Source organism: Fistularia commersonii, chromosome 4 (assembly GCF_037954325.1).
Source record: "Fistularia commersonii isolate RoL2024-O1a breed Wild chromosome 4, RoL_Fcom_v1.0, whole genome shotgun sequence".
NCBI lineage: Eukaryota > Metazoa > Chordata > Actinopteri > Syngnathiformes > Fistulariidae > Fistularia > Fistularia commersonii.
In genome coordinates this window covers 10,093,911-10,106,166 of record NC_141287.1, presented here as the reverse complement: position 1 = coordinate 10,106,166, position 12,256 = coordinate 10,093,911, and positions in this window count along the sequence as shown.

The following is a 12,256-nucleotide window of genomic DNA, read 5'->3' as shown; positions in this document are numbered from 1 at the left end:
ATGGAATAGAAGCGGAAAGAAATGTTAAGATATTTGAATATTTATAAATAATTTTTTTAGATTTACATTCAACAATTTGATTTTGATGACGTTGAAGTGAAAGTTGAGTTGAGCATATGGATTATCTTTTATTTCGTAAAGAAAAATTGAATTCCTTCTTGAAAATAAATGAGTGAGAACTAAAGACATTAAATTTTATTGGTGACCTTAAAAATAATGCTCTCTAAAACTATAAATGCTATAAATGTTGAATTGAAAAGCCATAGTTATTCATTGTGAATATTGCGTTCATAGTATGTATCGTCTTGCGGACAGGTGCTGTCAAGCAACTAATTCATTCACTCATTAAAACTCTCAGTTTTACCTATAATGAATACAAAACATCAACCCATGACCTAGTATATGGAATGAAGATAAATAATGATACCTGGAATTTTACTTTTTTAGGTGGAACTGATGCATTATTCAACAATGGCAAGATTAACTGGGGGAAATTTCCATTGTTCACACAACAGAGGATGCCTCAGTTTTGTCTAAACAGCACATTGCCCTTAAATTGTCTGAGCTCTGTTCTCTGCAAGAAAACTGCACTACATTTTATTTTTTAATTGACTGGTCCAATTGTACCCCTCCTCTTGCCCACTGGGACAGGCTCCAGTAACCCCACAACCACGAGTGCAGGAGAAGTTGGAGATAATGGGTGAATGTGTCGAAGTGAACAGAAAAACAAATTTGGCAGCGTAATGCACTTGACAGACACATGACTGTATATTCATTAAGTATCCAACTTGAACCAGGACAATGTATATTCATTTAATTTCTATAAAATCCACCTATTACACAATTTCCTCCTGGATAAATAAAGTATTTCTAATTACTCTATTATCAGACTATCTTATAGCGTGTTGATGGGGCAGCCTATAGCCCAGAATAGATATAATTTCTTCTTTGCTGTAATGCAGAGATGACAATAAAGGTCTTTTTAAACCTGAACACAAATTCATGTAATACAACTGAAGTCTTTTCAAACTATGGGTGCATCACTGATACAGTGACACTGGTCCAGTATAGTATATATACTATATATATATATATATATATATATGTATACACACACACACACACACACACACACATATATATATATATACACATACACACACACACATATAGATGTGTATATATATATATATATATATACACACATATATACATATATATCATCCAAGCAACTATGTCAAGACTCAAAATTCTCAACTCACAAGGTAACAAAGACACTGTTCTCAACCAGCAAAACTAACATTTATTTTCTATAAGGATGTCCGAAAACATGTTCAATTCCTTTTGATTATAAAATTCCTTGTTCAAAACTATTTCTTAACCATAAAAAAAATCCCCTGAGAGTCGACGTATTGAGTCGTCCTGTATTAAGAGGACGAAACTCCTCTTAATACAGCTATACAGTGACTGCTACACCAACTTCCCCAGTCATATTCAAACATACATTGTGTGTTCTTAGTTGACTTGTTAATGCTTGCCCTTGTAATCCTGCATTTCAGAATCATCTGGCTTTGTTTGGAGCTGGAGGCTGTGAATCCAGCAGCTTCACTCTGTGAAAAGTGTTGGAAGTGTTACAATGTGCAGTAAACATGGCTTTCAATAGGCATTCAATAGGCTAACACTGATGCTGCTACAGTGCTGATGTTCAGGAAATACACCACCTCCAAAACCTCAGCGAGCAGAAAGGATGACTAGTTTTGAGATAAAATGTTTCATGTAGCCGGGAATTTGATATTATTTTTACTAATATTAGTTTGTTATTTAGAGCTGGACGTGCCAATTCACTGCCTTTAGACTTTGCAATTTCCATGCATTGCAAGTCATCTTGGAACAGATGGATGGATAAAGACTCACTTATTGAAAACATTGAGACTGTATTCTTCAGCGGTGAAAACACAAAGGAGTTCCAGACAACACCTCCTCCACGATGAATGCAATTCAGCTGTTTAGGTGGAAATGCATAGTAATGCAGTGGTAGCATAGTCCACGGGGAAATATTACAAAAGGCAGGGAATGATTTGCAAGGCATTCTGATCATCAGGTGCTGCATTATATGTTGACCCTTTTAACTTCCTCCACCTATCATCCAACCAGACCATTGTTTTAAAAGTTGCACATTCTTAAACATATTCAGATAAATTATATTTGGAAATCCTAGATAGACACAGTCCAGAATAGAAAATAAAAAGGCTACTGTATGACACTATGACACTTCTCTGCTAACTTTCCACTTGAGATATGTCCACATGCAATAAACACTGCCTGTTGTGTGTAAACAACAAGTTAAATAAAACAGCTGTTCAAGCTTTGATGAGGGACATAATATAACGTGTATTCGCATATCGAGCGTAGAAGTGAGATCTCTTCAAATGCAAGGTAAGAACGGGACTGATACCTCATCTTCCATGTTCACTGCGTTTCCTGTCATTTCAGATCCTGCTACTCACACTCGCCCTAAAATTACAATTGCCCCAAAAAAACTTTTGTTGCCTGACATCACCACCTCCCTGCTAACCAGTTCCTCACTTCATCAAGTCCTCAAGTTCTTGTATCCTTAACAGCATGTCAGAGTGTTATGTTTGCATCATAAAATTTTTATTAGTGACTACGGTCATACTGATTTCTGTCTGCCATCTATCTTATCTTATAGTTTGTTTCAACTGATAAACCCATTTTATCTGCATCTGCTATGATTTTTATTCTTTTGCAATAACAATGTATCAGACATTGATTGGCATTGATTATCCCACTGAGACTTTTCACTGGAATATGCAACTCAAATAGCTATTTTCAATATTGTCTCTCTAAACTTTAAGGAAATTTGAGTAATTTTCTGACTTAAGTCAGAAGCATGGAAGGCTGCAATGTTATCTTAAGTAAGGGTTCAGTGCTTCTCTCTGCTACTTGCCATTGAGGTCAAAGGCCATGATCAGTGATAACATTTACCCTCTGCTCTGACAGCAGGCTGAGGCCACAAGCCACCAGATTTTAAACAAACAAAGGAAAACAAAGATCAGCATGAAACGTACAGCAGAGCCGGGACTTTGTACGACTGTGCCAAGTTGCACAGAAAGCAAAAGTTTATTCTTAAGTCATCAAATGGCTGGCTTAATCATTAATAAATAAGATGTTATTTAAACATCCATTTGATTTATTATTGTGTTATTACATTTTTGCCTGTAATCATTCTATTGTTATCATGTGTATAACCCCTGTCTTATAAGAATTGTCCCCATAAAAGCTGTAAAGCAAAAAAAAAATTGTAAAACTATAATTGGTAAGCCCTACACGTTATCAATAAAATGACATAAAATAAAGACAATGTATTGGATGCTTTTAGTTTGTCAAAATGAAAAAGGTGAAATAATAGATGACTCCGAACAACGGAACTTTTAGCTCTCATGACAGTCAAAAGTTCAAAACTTGCTCAAAAAAATGTTACTGTCATGTTTCCACTTTTCATAGCTGCCCAGAAGCTTTCAACATTGTCACATTACATTTCTCAACGGATGGACCGACTGCATTCTTCACTACACAGGGATGGTCAACTCACTATCTCTATATCAAACAACAGATTCCACATGTTCTCATATTGATCCTGATCTGCTAACGTATACTTGGTAGACTTTTCATGAATTTTAACAAATGTCTGAGTTCAAATTTTGAAAATAGAGTGCTGTATCCTGAATACTATTCTTGATTGGAACTATTACCTTTGCTTATAGCCTCGTGTTACAGAGCATCACTTTATATATTTCATTGAAGACCAAATGGACAAGTGACAAACATGCTATATGAAGCTGTTATGAAATCATCATGGTCAAATATTAACTTCTTTATTGTTTTAGTGGTTTACAATCTCCTACGATGTTGGCCTGTGTGCCCGCTACTTTAACGAGGTGTGAAGACCAAAATGTAACTGAAAATGCCACATGTGCTAACGTTTGATTAACGTGAATTGTGATTTTTTTTTTTATCTGGATAATAAAAACACATGCAAATGTCAGATGTTAAAGCAAACACTCGGGATGAAGATGTCAGGTTCATATTGTCAATGTTTACTTTGACAGTTGAGATGGTTGGAGAACGGAAGCTGCGGTAACAGCGAACAGAAAATTGTGGTTTGTGAAAAAAGCAGTAACATTTTCAGTGGGCAAGAGTGTGTAAACAAAACCGCTATTTTTCCTCTTTCATGGAAACGAAAAGTGTGTCGCTACATTCTGTTCACACCTGGCATTAACAAGTAGCCTGTAAAAGAAACTTGTTGATCCTGGATAATGAAAATACACGGTAATGTACGCTTTGAATACAAAACACAAATGATCAAAATTTAAACTACCCTTTATTTTATTTTACCTTTTTTAACAGTACCTTTTGTTAAGAGGGAGCAAATGAATGACCTTATGGGGAAATCAAATAGAAAATCTGAATGAATTGTAAATACAATTTTGAAATCAAAATGGATGACAATTACTTTTTTTTGGCTTTCTAATTTGTATATCAACCCCCCAAATCATGTTGTGGGATAAAGGAGTTTCATTTGTTGCTCAGAATTTCTTCAGTCAAACGATGGAATTGGTGTGAAAATATCAAATGCAATTGCATCTCCAAAATCAAAGAATTATAAGCATTTTATTGTTTAAAGACCTCTCTTTAAAGACCTGGCACAAAAAGGATCTACCGCAAAGCTTCTATATATCAAAGCTGACAAGACTGACAGCACTTTTCTTTAACTTCTACTTCATACTTTTAAACTCCTGAGATTAGAAATGTTTCTACTTAGATTTGGAAGTATCAGATACAAGATGTCTCTTCACTCAAGGTCATCAACATAGATAAGTGACATTGGATACATCTTGTGTTGGCAGGCGAAGCTTCATGGAAATTCATTATTGAATCAAACCAAACAATAGTGAAGATGTGTCTAAAATCCAAGAAAAAAATTCTATTAATCAATAATAATAACAATCAATGAATGAATAAATACATAGTAATTAAAGCTGATTATTCTGTGTTTTAAGACAACACACAAAAATGTTCTTGACGAGGTTTGTGCTTTCTCATTGCCATATTAATGCCATGAACAGGGCAAAATAATATTTGATTTTTGCTTGATTTTTATGAATAAATATCCTTGCATAGAGAAAATGTTCTAACTATGGTCCCATCATTATACTGTTTGCTGATATATTATCAGCAATGCCCCGTATATTAGGATCCATTACTGGTATATTGGATCAGCATATCTGTTTGCTGAAATACACTGATATGGAAGTATTTTCACTTTTAAAGCATAATTTGATGCCAAAAATGACATTTTTGGTGAGTATGAAAAAGGGTCATCGTGGGTTCAGCCTGTCTCTAGCTCCTGAGGACCGTGCCACATGGAGGGATTACGTGTCACTTGTTAAGTTGCGAACAAATTAGGGAAATACTGTAATCAACCATATCATTTCACATTTTATAAAATTATGTCTCTGACACAAGTTTTAGTTTCAGTCAAGCTACTGTAACAAAGACAGATAATGTAACTGCTGAACTCAGTTCTGCTGCTCATGAGTCAAGGATAATGTACACAAACTCTGCTCTGTCGTGTATTTAGCTAATCCTAATTTGACCTTTGTTGTGCTGTAAAATAGACTGGCCTTTTTACAAATGCTCTTTTTAAGGAAGGACAAGTCCGAGAAACATTGTGGAAACTGATGCATAAATCTGTGAACGTATTGATACAATATTGATATTGACACAATTTTTTTTTTTTTTTCCTACATGTAAAATGTTAATTTTCTGTCTTACTAACACTGAACGTCCAGTTCATACTGGTACACTTTTCATGTAATTATGCAACGCTTCAGCTTTGGGAACCTACACATACAAACTAGCATGTAATTGTTTTTTCAAGTCATCATTCATGAAATGAATTTGGGGCGGTGGTGATTACAGGTTTTAAATCCTATCTGATTATCTTTTAGAAACATTTTATCTGTAGAAAGAGTAATTATTTTTCAAGATTCAAATCATTTATTGTCCCCCGCATAGCTCATAAAACGTGTTTCCCTGTACAGTGAAATTCCTGCTTTGCTGTCTGCAGTGCATTTGGAAATGTGCTGATAGGAAGAGTGTAAACATTGTTATAAATCTGATTATAGATATGAATATGAACAGTGCAATAGAACTGTGGCAGTGCAATAACGCATTGGAGGGCAGCTTGGTGTGCAACTTACAAAGTACAGGTGCAAGGATGAGTGCAATTTAAGTGGGCAGTAGACTTTATGTGTGCAAGAAGAAAGAGTGTCAGCTGTTTAAGAGTCTGATGGCAGTCAGGTAGAACGAGTTCTTTAATCGTGTCATTCTATATTGCACACTCGTGTACCTCCGGCCAGAGGGTAGGAGTGTGAACAGTTCATTTTGGGGGTGGGCGTGGTCCTTACCGATGGAGGCAGCCCTCCTGTGGACTCTGTAGTGGTAGATGCTCTGCAGAGAAGGCAGTGGGGTTCCGGTGATCCTCTCTGCAGTCTTTACCACTCGCTGCAGGAGTCTGCAGTCTAGAGCAGTGGCACTGCCATACCACATAGTGATGCAGCTGGTCAAGATGCTCTTAACAGTGCTGTTCTAGAGTTTACTGAGGATCTTAGGCGACATGCCAAACCTCCTCAGCCTCCTCAGGAACTACAGTCGCTGTTGAGCCCTCCTGACGGTCTGTCTGGTGTTGAGGGACAAGGTTTGAAGCTGCTCACCTTCTAAACCTCAAGACCTTGGAGGAACAGTTCCTGATGAGGTCTCCTCTCCTTCCTCATGTCCACTATCATCTCCTTGGTCTTGTCAATGTTGAGGGTGAGGTTGTTGTCCTCACAACACTTCAGACTGGCCACTTCCATCCTGTAGGCCGTTTCGTTTCCGCCGTTGAAGCATCCTATCGCTGTGGTGTTGTCCGCGAACTTCAGGATGATGTTGTCCTCATGGGAATACCTTGTTTCAAAGGGTTTAAAATTCTATTGCTGCTTATAACAGACAAGCCACTTTGCTAATTCAAATTCAAATAAAAAAAAGTTATGTTACCCCTTGTGGTTGATTGTGAATGTTTATTTAATTACTTTAAAAGCAGGTAAACAACAAAGCTTGTAAACAAAGAACCTTGGTTCGATTACGACAAGGAGATCTTTCTGTGTAGAGTTTGGATGTTCTCCCTGTGTCTCTGTGTCTTTCCTCCGGGTTCTCCGGTTTCCTCCCACAGTCCGAAAACATGCAGCAGGTCAATTGGAAAGAAATCGTAAAATTTACCCGAATGAGTGATTAGTTGTCTGTATGTATATGTGCCCCTGGGATTGCCTGGCAACCAGGGTGCACTCCGCCTCTTGGCCCATGACAGCTGGGATAGGGTTCAGCATCCCCAATGACCCTGAGTGCAGAACAAGCGGCAGACGGTGGATGAATGACCTGCAATGACTTGTCCTGTGAAAGCACTCAAGGGACATAATTTCCCAGACTCTGACACCATCCCCCAAAACACTAACAGACTCAGCTCTGTTTGTTATGCTTTCACTCTTTATTGCTTCATTTCCGATCCTGTTGTAAAATGCCTACACTGCGAATCTTCAATATACCATAGTGAACAGACCAGCTGCTTTAAGCTCAGTGTGCATGCAGGCAAATTACTTCAAGAGACCATATACCGTATTTTCTGGACTATAAGCCGCTACTTTTTTCATGAGTTTTGAACCTTGAGGCTCACACAAAGGTGTGGCTATTCTGTGGATTTTTCTTCCACCGCTAGGGGCGCTCTAATGGGAATGAGAATGAAAACTAAGAAAAAAATCAATCCAAAGAAGAAAATTCAACTTTTTTTTTTAATTTTTTTGTTTTAGCAGATAGAACACGAACGATAAATTCCCAACTATTAATTAATTTGATATCCTCGCCCCTTCATCATTGAACCCACGCGAAGAAGTTAAAGTATTATGTTTAAGGCCAATCTTTGTTGCGATCCAAGAAGGAAACCGCGCTGCTGCACGCAAGCATAGCGTCAATGAATCTATGGTGAGGCGCAGGAGGCGGCAGCGGGAAGAGCTCATGAAATGCCAAAAGTCAAGAAAAACTTCTAAGGACATCACCAACGGGTTCCGAAAGGCTGGACTGCTGCCCAACTTTGGAGCCGAAACTTGTGAGACTGATGGAGACAGATGTGACGAAGCGCTTTAACTCCCGACACTGAAGAAGACGACTTCAGGTGCCTTGTGATTTCAAACACAGAGGAAATGAAGATGAATAAATATTGGTTATTTTCTCTCTCTCTCTTATTTCTCTCTTGTTTCGTTTTAATCAGCAAAGTTGCTGCCGTGTTCAAAGGCACTTTTAGGAAATATTTTTTTTCAGGTACATACATGTATATTTACAGTTCAAAATCGTTCTGCACATGCAGTAAATATCTAATTTTTCAATATAGATATCTGCGGCTTATAACCCGGTGCGGCTTATAAACCCTTTTATTGTTATCATTTTTTTTAAATAGAGCGAATGCGGTTAATAGTTTAGAAAATACGGCAAACTAACAAGTTTTGCAAACTTAAAACAAATAGTAAGTGTTGGGTCAGGGGTTTACTTGTGGTTGCTTAACTGTGGAGACATGTCGAAATGCAGCTTCAGATGAATTCAACTTGATCAAAATGAGAATGGTAATTGAAAAAATAAAACGTGTACTATAAAAGCACTATATCTGTTCAACTATCTATGTTTATAAGGACTGTTTCTGCCACACTCGTGATATAATCTAAATGGCTTAACAAGTTAACAGCTTAATTGGTGGGCAGGTGGCTTTGCTTAGTCCAGGCTCAACCATCTCAAACATCTGATCAAGTAACAGACATAATATTGTGGACACAGGCAAATTCTCAGAGATTTTTCAAACCCTGAACTAATATAAGCAATCTGCATGTCTACATGCCTCTGGTAATGAGTCAGAAGAGAAGCTTCATTACATTTTGTTCGCCTGCAATGAAAATCAGCTGAAGTGAGGCCCCAAAGCAACATTCCAGATATAAATGTGAGTGTCAAGATAATTCTATGTAGAGCCAACTAAAGTCATTGCTCTTTGAAGTCTGGATTAGAAATATTTCATGCTGACCTTGTCTCCGTCAGACATGCTTCGTCTGTCCTTTGACTTTTTCTGTCAATGAAACAAAATGTGCAACGACCTTCATATTATTTGAAAACCTTTCAGATGTGTCCATGCTCTGTCTGTCCAAAAAGACTATAAATAAGTAAATAAATAATATACCCTAAATAAATGAAAAGAAGTCTTATGCAAAATAAAATGATCAAAGTATAAATTTGCTTTGAAAAAAAAAAGGACAGGGAGTAATAGCAATTCATCTTTGTTATGTAAAAAAGTAGCAATTAAAATATCGCAACAGCATTGTGATGAAAACATTTTGCACACACTCTGAGATCACTCGTGTTTTATGATGCTCTCAATAATATCTGACCTAGAGCAACAACATTTCCGCATCATTTTTCATCCATTAAACACTCACATCACGGTTCTGAATTACTGCTCACTCACTTTACAAAAGATTTATGCCAATAAATTCAGCTGTGATTCATGAAACGTGTACAGACTATAAGTATGTAATTTCCCTCCTCAAAAACAGCAACACATTCTGATGAGGAAGACAGAGATCCATATATTTGGCTTTTTTATCTTTCTGCCCTTTTATAAGCTTCAGCTTCTTGTGCATTTCCACATGGAGACAATGGGCATATTAAGTACTAGAAATACAACATATAAAAATACTGATCTGGAAAACATTGAAGGACACAGAGCAGTGGTCTGTGCGTGTTTTACTGTCTGTCCTTGTGTCAGGGCTTCCGCTGAGGATGATTTACAGCCTGAATGTGTCAAACTGGCAGTAAAACGGCAATGCATTATGAAAGCTAAGCTTATGAAAGATTTCACATTTGAGAGCAAGGAAAGTAAATCTAGTGACTTTCAAATGCATGCATGGAAACATGAAAATAAAAACGATAAATGATAATGAAAAAATATGAAGAATCAAATAATTGTAAAGAATTTGTGAGTATAATTATTAAAAACAGTCAAACATACAAGTGAAATATTTTTCCAAGTTTGTAGTAGCCTATCACGTACATTCCAGTTACTATTAAGTTGTCCTTTATGTCACAAGTAGCCAAACTTTTATGTTTAAAATGAATTTCTGGAAAGATTGTCCCTAGTCACTGACAGTGTAATATTTACTTTTAAACCATTTACTCTGTTCACATTATTAAATAGGGGGGAAAAGTCATCACTATAATAACAAAAAAAACAAAAAAAGACCGACCAACATCAAATATATATGGGACTTTATTTCGTTCTCAAATACATTTCAGAGCACCGACAAAATAACTTGTAACTTAAATCAACTTTGTAACTTTGGTGATTGTTGATTAATTTCACTATCAATCTGCCTGAATGGGGCTCTTTGAAGTTGATTGCTGTGTTCAATACTTGGTATTCTCGAGAGAGGACACTTGAGGCCACCGATGAAGATTAGTTTATTATTAATCCAAGGGAAAGCTTAAATCCATCTGGGCCAGCAGGGGCTGCTATGATCATGATAACTTTTTTTTTATTTTTTACTGCTCTTATTAGAAAAGGAAATATGGCATATGTAAGCAAGTGTAGGTGTTGTGAGTCGGCGTAATTATGTTTTTAATAATGCTGAGGAACCACAGAGCTCTGTTGATTCAGTTAATGGCATTTTTTTCCTCAAAGTGTAGTGTGCAGTTGTGGCCCTGCAGCTGGTCACATCTGAGCTTCTCCATCACAGCAGGTCTTCCTTTGCGTGTCCTTCCCTGACTTATAGCAGAAGCAGAATACAAGGTGAAGACGTTTTTAAATGCTACATCTCGACAAGAGGTCTGCAAAGGCCTGAGTCTTGAAGTGATAAAAAGATGGTACTTCAAAAAAAAGGCAATCTATCACTTTGGCTGTGGTACAATCACTGCAGTGTGTGTGCTTGTTTGTGTGTGTGTGTGCGTGTGTGTGTATAGATATCCCAGTACTTTCTGGATGAGATATAATGGAACAGAGGAAGCCACCCTCAATCTGCTTTGTGAAGTATTACAATGATGTTGTGCAATATTCACAACAGCAAGAAACACAAAAATTCAAAGAGAAAGTCACTTAAACAGTATAATCTCTGGCATAATTTATCCTTTACATAGGCTTTTTTGAAAAATGCATAGTTGGTTGAAAGATTTTCTTGAGCATGTTTTCTCTACCACTCGTTTTTAACCTGTGAAAAAATGAAGATTTTCTTTGGTAAATGCAATCAGCACGGACCCCCTGGCAGTATTAATCAGGCAGCAATTCTGTTTTTCACCACTCCTAAATCTGTGTCTCTTGAGCATCACCATTAACTAATTTTTCAAAGCACAGTTTTTTTTAAAAAACATTTTCATTTTTCATTAATGTATTTTTTGTGCTGTTTTGATTGCTGTTATTATGCCTCCTCCATTATCTTTGACATTTATATGATAAATGATAGGAGCAAAGTAAAACTGTTTTTAAACATCTCATAAGTTTGTGCTGAGCCTTTTGACCAAAGGCCTTGGAATGAGATGACAGAAAAAAAAAAGAATTTTTTAATGAACTTTGGCGGCAAAAATAACTAATCGGAGGTGTGTGCTTCTGTTTGCGCACACGTGCATGCGTATGTGTGCGTGCGTATGTGTCTGACTGCATGTGTGCTTGATTTGGTGCTTCAGTAGCTGTTCTCTGACCCTTTCAGGCATTGATAGATATTTGTGAATATTTGAGATGCTTCTCATAAAGCCCCGAGCAGAACACAAAGAGACATCTGAGGAACTAATACTTCTCTTCTAGTCGTGAATACTGCATGATTCACTCATATGTACCAGCACAGTGCATGAATTTAAATCAGTACCAGCAGAACGCCCTCCTCCGAGCTGAACAATGATTGCTTGGGGGAAGGATATACATTATTTGTTGGACATTGTGGCGAGAGATTAAACAATTTGTCTGATTAAGTATTCATCTCCTTCCAGCTGCTGGCTCGGCTTCATCAAAGTGAGTGTTGCGGAAAATTTGTCTGTCCTTTCATGATTCACCTTTCAATCTTCAGCACAGATCTATATTCTTATAACTGTGAGACTGTGGCTGGTATTTGAGGTTGCA